Source organism: Aythya marila, assembly GCF_965140915.1.
Source record: "Aythya marila genome assembly, chromosome: 3".
NCBI classification, from domain to species: Eukaryota; Metazoa; Chordata; class Aves; order Anseriformes; family Anatidae; genus Aythya; species Aythya marila.
This window is the reverse complement of record NC_139044.1, coordinates 112468955-112478458: the sequence shown is the minus strand read 5'-3', so window position 1 is coordinate 112478458 and position 9504 is coordinate 112468955. Positions and strand designations below refer to the sequence as shown.

General features: G+C 41.5%; 1 protein-coding gene across 6 annotated transcripts in view; it reads left to right on the top strand.

The window, feature by feature from the left end:
* Positions 1–7324: 7324 nt before the first annotated feature.
* Positions 7325–9504, top strand: part of ITSN2 (intersectin 2) — a 78565-nt gene continuing 76385 nt past the window's right edge. Inside the window, exon 1 of one of the 6 annotated variants that reach the window (XM_082758393.1) lies at positions 7325–7695. The gene's annotated coding sequence lies outside the window, so the exon portion shown is untranslated. Of the gene's footprint in view, positions 7696–7739; positions 7760–9504 lie in introns of those variants that run through there. The other 5 variants (XM_082758396.1, XM_082758397.1, XM_082758398.1 and 2 more) reach the window with 5 other exon arrangements.

Genomic DNA, 9504 nt, shown 5'->3' with positions numbered 1-9504 from the left:
TAGAGATATATAGATAGATAGATAGATAGATAGATAGATAGATTGAAGCTTCTTTCCTTTTCTGTGACTCTATATTTAGTCTTGAGAGATGCTATATCTGATTTTAAATTATTTAATAGTGAAGTAAGTAATAGAATAATAAAATTCATCTAGTGAGTGCTGTTTAGGCAGGACTGGACTGCCTGCTTGGAAGACACAGTGGCCCAGGTCTTCAGCATGGCAGAAACATGGAACAGATCTGTGGCACAGTTGGTTTTAATAGCAGGGAGAAACTGCTGTGTTTGCAGTTGTCACTCCAGTTAATATGCTCACTAAATGACAAGATATTAGTCTAAGTAGTTGCATCTAACCAAGATGATCACGGTGCAGAAGAGGAAAAGCAAATTCAACTGCAGCAAAGCAGTATAGCATCTCTTTGGAAGGACTTCAGTGCAAATGCCAATGGATTTATTTTGTTGGTCACTAAAAGTTCATTTGCCAGGGAAACGGGTTTTGAGAAGGGCTCTGTGGAGATCAGTGAAGCAGATTAGCAAACTTCTATAGGTTTATCTTACTAAAGCAAGAAATAGCATGAAAACAAGATGAGTCTTGCACAAAATTTCCAGTGAAACATTAGTGACATAGTATGGTCTCTTTTCACACTCCATAGACTTCAGCTCTGGCCTGACCTCTGTTAAACTTTAACATCAAAGTTACAAAGTGACTTGCTCTGTAGGACTCACCACTCATCAAAAACAAGTTTTGAGTGCAGAAGAACCCAAAGTCAAAGGCCAACTCAGTTTTGCCTCAAGACTGTAAAACTAGATCCAACCTTCTGAATGCAACAACTTCTTTACCTCCAGTGGCTGGAGTTACTGCATGCACAAGAGTGTTTGCAGCAGGTGAGGGAATACTTCGTGCTTGCTTCTGTTTGTGTCAGGAAAAGTCCACCAGAATAAGAGGCAAACAAAACAGAGGAGGGCAGTATCACCTCAGACTGTCAGTGTTAGAAGGGACAAGCAAGAACCACAGTCATGAGCAATGTCTACGTTTCATTAACACAGAGCTTTAGTGTAGACATCCATAAACTGGCTTAAAACCAGTTTATGTCTGGTTATCTGTTTACTCTGTCAGTAAACGTGTGATTGTATTAATTATGTTATTGATTATACATTTACTTTGCTCTCTTACACTCTTTTGCCTATTATCACGGTATTTTATTTTCTCTGTAGAATGACTGCATCTTTCTTGAAATCTCTGAATGAGGAAAACATTCCACAGCAACTCACAAAACATACTGAAAGATCAAAGAAAAAATATTTCAAAATTGATTCTTATATCATTCATCCTTTAAAAGCAACTTTTAACTCTAGAGGATTTTGCAAAATTCCAGTAAGAGGCATACCATAACTTCTTAAGAGTGGTTCTGGGGCCTGGTTTCCAGTCTCCCCATTTGCTGGCACCTGAACATTGGAGCCCCTGAAACAACAGCCCCTGTCCAGTTGCTGGTATAGACCATCTTGCTTACAGCTGCACACATAGGAGCTTATAATTTGGGTCCTTGACTGCCATTGTGCCCCTGTGCACCTTCGGATTTCTGGAGATGGGCTTTTGACAGGCTGATGGCTCCTGCAAGGGGCTTGGGAGCAGCCAGGCAGGGTGTTATTTGGACAGCCCCTACACCCTCACACCACTTGTATCACAGAACCTAACAATATGAACCAAATGACATCTTTCTAGCACCTAAAACTGAAGGCTTTGGGGAAGAAAAAAATCATGGCAAACAGATAAAGATACCAGCCTATTGGAATAAAATTGCTTTCTTGGCTTGTTTTAAAACATATGAGAGTGGAGAAACAAATGCAACTGAAAAGAACCTGCAACTCTGACTTATCAAAGCATTATTTACTAATTATAGTGTAAGGATTACAAATTGCAACAAATAACTTGCTTAATGCTATTAATGTGTTATTGCCAGCAGTTGAAACCTGAAATTCCTATCTACTTGCATGTCTCTCAATGCCTGTGCTGTAGCTAGGTTTTACAAGTAAAACTCTGTATCTGCTCAGCTGTTGACAACACTATTTGCCAAAATTCAGCCTGCATGAGTCAGTGCTGCCTTCACAACACATTCTGGCCTGCCTGGAAATCTGCTTTCTCTATGGTTACATAGATTTTCTTTAAATCTCAAACTAATTTCAGTATGAGTAGCCAAAAGAGCCTTTGCTACTCTGAACAAACACAGTCCAGCTCCCCATCCCCTACAAAATAATATCTGTGCTCGGCAGGGAGGAAAGTTGAGCCATTACTGTTTTATTTTATACAGTTATTAACTAGCAGAAAATCCTGCAAATTAATACAGCAGGTTGAACCTTTTGTGTTTTAAGAACTGTGTGGGTTTCTGCTTCAGACTTCAAAACAGCATCTCTAGAAGCACTACTTTTGATGCAGCATGTGCTTTGTGCTTGTATACCTTTTTGATAAATTATTACTCATAATTGACATCCAAAATGCACCACCCCTGTAGCGTTATGTGTGGAAAGTAAATATGAACTTGTCCTTTTGTTTATCCCATTGTGTTTTGTGTCTCTAGGTTTAAATAAAGAGCTAGGCTAAAGACAATATCTACCACTTGCTCAAAAGGCAGAAAGCAGTTGAATGCTGATGTAAAAATGAAACCTGGTAGGAGTGTTAAAAGAGGGCTCGTTGCTTTTGTGTTGCTGAGGGGAAAAGGAAAAGGCACAAAAGAAAATTTACCATGAATAATTGAGCTGAATCTAATACAAGGGTCAGAGCTGTCATTCATTGGGTAGGTGTGGCTGTTTCTAAGTTCTATGTAGCTGGGACACACCAAGCTGGACTTCCAGATGAGGAAATACCTCTCATTAGCAAGCAAAATTAAGTAGGATACCACAAGAGGAACCTGTGCAAATCACTGTGCTGCCATCAGTGCTTTTTGACTATTCAGAAATAGTTGCTCTACTTCGCATTCCCTGATGCCTGATCAGTAAGTGTTCACAAAATATGGCTTATTCTTGGCAGTAGCTGATTTCTGGTGTTCATGTATATCCTTTGCTTAACTTTAAATGTTTTAAACATGCTTGCATAGACATGTCTGTCAGCAAGCTTAGACACTGCCTGGTCAGAGGGCTTGGACAGAGAGAACAAAGTATTCACTTCTGGATTGTTTTCCTGCAACACAGCAGAGAAAATAAGTGATATTATGGAGTACACAGAGAGCAGGGAAGAAGATGTATTACTTAATGCCACTTTGTTCATTTTAAACAACTTTAATAAGGCAATTGCTCCATTGGTAGCAAAAGAAATCATGAATAAAGTTGAATATGAATAAAGACACACAATTGGTTGTAGCAGGGAATTGAGGATAAGGTACAGATAATGATAAAAAAAGTAAAATGTTAATGTGAAAATTGAGTTGCTATTAATATTTCTAGTTTATCCATCTTTGTAATATCTTGGTAGTTTTTTTTTCCTTTTTCTTTTTTCTTTCTTTTTTTTTTTTTTTTTAACCAGGTATGACAAGGACTTGCTGTATAGTAAATGATAACATAGTAATACTACAGGATGAGACATTGCTGATAGTGAATTCCACTTCTTTTTCTGCTTCTCCCACACATTTAGTTTTAATTGGTCTCTTTTGCGTAGCTGTTATGCTGAAATCCTGGCCCAATGTCTGGAACAGGTCTCTGTGCTATCGTATGTTTGGTTTCTTCTCCTTTCAGCTGTCTTTCCTATTAATCATCAGTAATTTGCTTAACCTCAATGGCTTTCTGGGACAAACAAATTTTGCCCTGCAGTTTCAAGTTGCTTTCCCACTGTCTACTCCTTGCCTGCAGAATACTAACTACCACAAGAAGGGTCTTTTATTTCACCTAGTACTTGCCATCAGCCCCCAAAACTTCATGTTGAAGCTTGAAAAAAGCATACTCTCCCTAAACACTGAGATGCCCAAAGGCAGCATCCACTACAGACCTTTTAGAAACTCCACCTTCATTTAAGAAGAGCGTCTTTCTTCTGAACCTACTTTAAGCAATAGTCAAACTCTGAATTAAAACAAATTTAATTTTAATATGCCAGAGGACAAAAGTATTCATTTTAAAGAAATAGTAATGCAGTTACTAAATTAGCACCAAATATATATATATTAACACAAAGTAGATATAATACTAGCTCTGTAAAAGTCTTCTAGGGTTTGGTAAATTGGTTCAGCTTCACTTCAAGGATGCAGTTCTTGTAGTTCACACTAAACTTTGGATGTCTACATGCTCCAATTACAGGGAAAATGATTGAGGTGCTGCTGTGTTCAAATGGGTCCTCATAGCAGCCTGTGAGTCCTGTTCCTCTCCCTGCTAACTAACTAATCTTACAGATATGTTTTGTTCTAATACCTCTGATTAGCTCTGGTTGTTTGTCATAATGCAGACAAAACATTCAGCTAGTCTAGAATAAGAATACATAAAGCTTTGATATGCTAACTCCTTACCCAAGGAATTTTACCCCAGGTTTTCTCTCTAGGGAGTCGGCTGAATTTTGCATTCTTTCTCACTCCATCCCAGGCAACAAAGCTCACATTATTGCAGGTTTTCTTGTCTTAAATTTTGTGTCATAGGAGGCAACATCTGTAGGTACCTCAGAGTGAGCTACATTGCTGTTTTTCTATGAGAACCTCACATAACATTAATAACATAGATATGTCCTTCCCCATCTGTCATATTTACAGAATCTGGTATCACAAAGTCCTTTATACACTTCCTGCTTTGTGCACTCTGTCATCTCAAAGGTAGTTGTTGGGCACAGTGTTTGGTTGTCTTTTTTTTTATTGGGTTTAATAACTTACCTTCAGGTGGTAGTATGTCTTCAGACAGAAGTAGAAAAACAACTGGGGATTTTTTTCAATGTAGTACAAAGAGTCTCAGTACCAGGCACTGAATGATACCAGGTATCTGTTTTCATGTAGGCAGATTATAAAATTTACATACATTAAAAAAAAAAAAAAAAGTTGACTTTATTTAGCATATGAGTTATCTAATATGGGGAGAGAGGAATGTTTAACAATAACACAAAACATGTAATTAAGAGTTGCAAGCGTTGTTAGGGTATAAAATTCACACTTGATGTTCAAAGGTGGTAGTCAAAGCCAAGATGTTACAGCTTTTTATCTCCTTTGGGTTACATTGAGGTTTTTAGCAGAGGTAATAGTGGCATGAGAGCAAATACTGTGTCACTAAATTCATGTTCTAGCCTATCCATAGGTCTAAGTGGTTGCAGGACTGTGTATAAAATTAAAATCAACTAATACACATCAAAAATCACCCTGCTGCATGATTCATCTTCCCTTTGATCATGTGCACCAGCAGCATGCCCTACCACATACCAAGGGTGCAGCTTCCCAGCCCTCCTCCCCCAGGTCTGTGCGTGACCTTTGGTCAGTGGAACAGATGTCACACATTACATGACCCCGGTAAGAAAAGAGCCACGAAGTTCCTCAAGAAGACATCTAGTTCAACATCCAAAGCTGGGTCACCTGTACTTGCATAACTCCTCGCAGATCTCTGTCTAACCTGCTCTCAGAGGCTTTTGTTGATAGATTTTCCACTGCCCTCCTCAATACTTAACTACTATAATCACTGACTTGGTCTTTTTCTTCCTAAGAGAAGAAACATGTTTATCTGGTTAATTGTTATTTTAATCTTCCCTCTAATTCTTTATGAATCCAAACACTGTTATGTCCAATATAAGCATTTTTCTTAAATCTAAAGCAGGCCTTAGGTGTTGCAAACGCAACAGTGATGTTTAGAACTAGGCAATATCACTATAATATGTACTAAAGGGATTAAAGGCTGCTTTTTAAAAGATATTAAAAAGTAATTTAAATGAGAAATTGCCACATTTTTTTGCAACATTGCAACATTGCCCAGTGCTGTTCTATTATCTCAGCCAATTATTTGGAATTAAATGAAGTAGTGCTCATGAAATTTGCAGATCGCTTTGAAACAGCTGAAGGCCTAGATAATAGCATGGGCTGGTGACCACAGAGTGATTTAAACCATAAAGTAAGCAAGCGCCACTTGAACAACATGTGTTTTAATCCACCTACATGGCAAATATCTATGAATCAAAGACTAGGTTGCTCTCTGTGTACAGGCACAAAAATAAAAAGTATACTTTGGGTCTAAGAGTAAAGAAGGACAACACTGTATCTTTGAAAGCATTAAATTAGAAGATGGCTGAGGAGATCATGAGGGTAAATATTTTCATGCAAGCCGCCAATGCAATGTGGCAGCTGTAACAGCAAATGCAAACATTAGATATCTAAGCTAAAATACCAAAGAATAACATGTGCTAGTGTGTGACTATGACCATTATAGGGCACAATAATGTGGCTGTTCTGGGATCATGGTGAATTATAGAAGGTGTAACAAACTGGAAAGTCTCAAGAACCTGAAAGAATGAGTCACTGAAAGAATCTATACTCAAAGTTGATATGTAATTATCTACACAGCAAAAACATAGCAGAAAGACACTGTAATCATTCACAGACAGCAAGGTCCACTTGCTGAAGAAGCTATAAAAGTCCTTGTAATAGTAATTCATAAAGGTCTTTGATAATTATTTGCTTAAATAGCTTTTTAGTGGAAAACTGGCTTCAGTGTTTAATGTTTAAAAATCAAGGCATTTTTCATCTCCCCTTTCTATAGAATTAACTAGTTTTTGAAAAAATAAATCCCTGAAACCTTCTGTATTTCAGCTAGCTGAGCAGTGCCTGACACTGGCTGAATGTGTCAGGCACTGCTCACATGGGCAGGACTGGTGTCCCCACAGAACATGCTTCCCACTGATAAGCAGCACCAGGCACCCCAAAAGCATCCCAAGGCACCCCAAAGGTGCTGCACCACTTTTCTACAAGGGAAATTGCCATACAGCTGGGGCAGTTTCATTAGAGCAATGAAAATAGAGGCATTAGCTGTTCAGCTTCCACAAGAAAGTAATACTTGAGATAGGGGTGACAGTATTTATTATTCTGTTTTGTAAATAGCTAGAAAACTTGGGGAAGAAGTCATTTATGAGGTAGATAAGGAGTGTTTTGGGGAGCAGTTGGAACCAACAGTGAGGAAAAATCAGGAAGGATGAGGTAAGTTTTGTGAGAGTTCAGATTGTTCTTTGCTTTTGCACAAGTTCTCTTGCAAACACTGACCCCCCTTGCAGCAGGGATCCCTGCACCTGAACAGCAAAGATTGGAGCAGGAGATGTCAGGAGCTCTGCCTTTCGCACCGCTGGACCCCTGAGGTATTTCAGCCCCAGCAGGCAGCCCCCCAGGACAAGGTGACCCTCCAGGCTCCGGCCATCTCCTCCGGGGCCCACAGCCAAGCCCTCCGGCTGTGACAACCGAACCACACACCCGGAGCTGCCTCTAACCCACGACCCGAAGGAATTACCCTCACCCAGACACCGGGGCCACCCCACAAAGCGCCCCCCAACCCTCAAGGCCAGCTCGGATCGGGCACCACCACCACAGCTGCGCCCTCAGCCCGTGCCCGCCACCCTCCTCCCCGGGCGGCCCCCGCCTCCGCCGCCATGTTGTGGGGCTGACTCCGCCGCCACGGGAGGCGGTGGCGAAGGAGGAGGAGGAGGAGAAGAAGGAGGAGGAAGGCTGGCGGGCAGCACGGAGCGAGGAGCTCACGGACAAGGCAACAGGTACCGGCGGTGGGGCCGAAACCTCGCCTCGGGGCGGCCTCGTCCCACCGGGAGCGGGGCTGAGGTGCGGGGAGCGCCTGCTGCAGGCAGCCCGTGGGGCCAGGCGTGGGAAGGAGTGCTCGGGGTTTCTGTTAGGCCGAGCTTTATTTATTTACTTATTTATTATTTATTTACTTTAAGGGCCTTGTTTCGGTTTGGTTTGTTTTCGTTTTGTTTATCGCTCTCCGGCCAGCGGCTGGCAGGGCCGAGGGGGCTGCCCCCTGGGGCCGGCTCCAGCTTCGGGTGGTGAAGTTTGGCCGGGGTGTGCGTGTAGTTTGTGTGTGTGTTTTTGAAGGCAGGAGTGAAAAACAAACACGGTAGGTCCTGCTGCTGCTCCCCTGTGTTTTATTAATGCCCTCCTAGGGAAGAAATAGCAGTGTCGGTGCCCCACCGGTTGGTGTCTGCACCGGGGAGCCCGCTGGCGGAGCTGGGTGATGGGGTGTGCTGAGAGTCCCTCCTGGCTTCTTGTGGTGTTGGTGAGTTTGAGGTAGTTTTTTAGGAAAATTAGGAAAACCTAGAGCTCTGGGGGGTTAAATGTTGGTGATAAAGTCGTGCTCTTCGTAAATAGATTGCTCTTCCTTGATCTGAACTGTATGCAATGGGAGGTAACAATCTGGAGAATAACAGGAGGCCGCGAGGCTTGATCCGCTTCTCCAAGCGCTGAGGTAGCAAGTTGGGTTTTCGGTGCCCCGAAACACTTTGCACGGCACTTGGCGCTTTGACATCTGTCACATTACAACACTTGAAAGTAGCTTGTGCTTTAGGTAGTTCCCGTCATAGTACGCATGCTCGTAGCAGGTCTCTCAAAGGCGAGTTGAAAATTACCCATTTACAGCCCTGGAGCGAGAAGTTACAAGGTGTTGCACTTGCGTTCAGGCTGCTGTATCGCATGGGTCTCGTTTGGGAACCCAGGGTGCTTTAAACTTGTTTTGTTCGTGCTTGCCTGTGGTGGCAGCAGTTCCCACGTCTGTCTATACACAGGAAAACACACGAGGCATGTTAAGAAGCGTTCGCATACGGCTTTCCTGTGGTGTGTTTATACACTGTGTTGGTGGTACATAAAATGCATTTTGCTTTGAAATTTAAAGACTTCAGCTGTGACAAGCATCTGAATCCACTGGTGTGACAGTGACATTTAGAAATAACAGGCGGTAGGAACTAATTGTATGAATAGGTAGCTGGGCTTCATTCTTTTACTAAACTTCATTTTTGTTTTCATGCTTCTGCTTTACTTCCCCATTTGGTTTGTCCTTTATTATTATTATTAATTCTAAGCTGGGGGGTTGACACCACTTCGCCTCTGGATCTTTAGGGAAATATTTACGCAGGCTGTAGGCTCTGTATGACGTTAGGAAAATTATATGCATCCCTACAAATGTGGATTTGGACTGCTCCATGCTCTCTGTTACACAGAAATTTTGGTCAGGTTAATCTCCTAAATCAGGTGCCTAAATTAGATCAAGTGAGTATGGTTGATTCTGCTTTTAATTACCATCCTGAGGGAATTGCATTTATTATTTTCTCCTCTTTCTACACAAGATCTAGGGTATGAGATATGTCCCAGACTGAGATGTTAGTTGCTACTCTAATATAAAGAGAACAGTGCTTTAGCCCTAGCAGTAACAAAAATGCTGTCTCTGGTTCATTTATGCTTATGGAGTCATCTATCACAGGTGGTATTACATTACCAGTGCTTTATGAGCTGCTTATTCTTTTCCACCACTCTGATATTTACAAGTATTTCTGGTTTTGATCTTTAATAATGAGAAG